At 61.1% G+C, this 1,443-nt stretch overlaps 1 non-coding gene across 1 annotated transcript; it reads right to left on the bottom strand.

Moving 5' to 3' along the window:
* Positions 1–1,087: 1,087 nt before the first annotated feature.
* On the bottom strand, positions 1,088–1,159 carry TRNAA-AGC (transfer RNA alanine (anticodon AGC)). The gene has a single exon. It is a non-coding gene; the product is annotated as a tRNA-Ala (tRNA).
* Positions 1,160–1,443: the final 284 nt, after the last annotated feature.

The raw sequence follows: 1,443 nt of genomic DNA, 5'->3' as shown, positions 1-1,443 counted from the left end.
ATTTTCTATCAGGGAGCCAGAATCACATGATACATTAAATAAGCCCTCCCTTATGAAGACTTAGCCCCAAGTTACCAGTATCAACTCCCCTTTTCTAGGAGATAATTTTATTTCAGGAAACCTATAAGTTTAGGTCAGAGTCTCTCCGTTCACTGAGAGAGACCTCCAAATTTAAATCTGGGGGAGCAGGATTTAGGGTATATCCCTTCTGTCCCAGAAGGCCCTGAATTATTAAATGATCTACCTTCTTCCCAATGACCAGCTTTGCAAACTAGGGATGGGGGGAGGCGAGAAGGGCGGGAGGAGGGAGAGAGGGAGAAGGAGAAGGCTGGGGAGAGAGGGAGGGAGAAGGCTGGGGAGAGAGGGAGTCTGCACTTTGCAAACCAGCTCCCACCGCCTCCCGTAGCGGGGAGGGAGATGGGTAGAAGAAGAGAGGTCGGGGGAAAGGGAGGGAGAGGGATGGGGAGCGAGGGCGGGGGAGAGGGAGGGAGAGGGATAGGGAGCGCGGGGGGGGCGGGGAGAGGAGCGGGAGGGAGGTGGACGGGGAGAAAGGGAGTCCACACTTCGCAAACCTCCCCCTGCTTCAGCGCACCCAGCGGAGAGCTCACTCCCGGCCGAGCGCGCCCGCTGCGCTGCGCCGGCCGGACCTCGGGGTGAAGGTCACGTTCGGGAAGGGGGAGGGGGCTGGGGGAGCGGGTGATCCACCCAGCGCGTCCGCGGAAGAAACCCCCCTCGCTCGAGCTGAGCCTCAGCCCGGGAAAGCTCGGGCGGGCTCGCTGCCCTGCGCCCCGGCCCGGAAGCTAAGCGAAGACAGGAACTGGTCCCCAAACCTCCCAGCTGAGGGCTGACGCGGGTGAACGCCAAGTGCATTTCTCCCGGACGCGGGAGGGACCGAAGCCGCTCGCGATCCGCCCCGTGCGTGAGCACAGGCCGGGGCTGGGGGCGCGCGCAGGCTGCCAGCCGCGAGGCTCCGCGGACACCCCAGCAGACCGCAAGCGCCCGGGAGCGGACGATGACCTTTCGGAGCCTGCGGGAACCGGCTGCGGCCGGAAGAAGAAAGCGATTTCCCCGCCGGGGAGAAAAGGAATGGAGATGCTGGGGATCGAACCCGGGACCTCATGCATGCTAAGCATGCGCTCTACCACTGAGCTACATCCCCACTGCACAAAACCGAGCTTTTCTAAACTGTCTTCATGAAATGGAGCCAATTTACCCCTTTCCACGTCTCAAACGAACCTGTCCTGTTTTCGGTGACGGAGAACTGGAATTTCCACTCTTCCCTCCAGAAGTGCCCCGGGAAGGCACCCGGACCAACCCGAAACCGCCGGCTCGGGACGCGGAGAACGCGCCGGGTGGGGATCCCGCCGAGAAACACCAATCGAGCGCTCTTCTCTTTTTTCCCAAAAGGTCTATGGGCCAAAGGAAGGATGCTTCCAGGGAAGA

The sequence above is a fragment of the Lutra lutra genome, chromosome 6, assembly GCF_902655055.1.
Source record: "Lutra lutra chromosome 6, mLutLut1.2, whole genome shotgun sequence".
NCBI classification, from domain to species: Eukaryota; Metazoa; Chordata; class Mammalia; order Carnivora; family Mustelidae; genus Lutra; species Lutra lutra.
The sequence above is the reverse complement of the archived record's forward strand: the minus strand, read 5'-3'. Positions and strand labels throughout refer to the sequence as shown.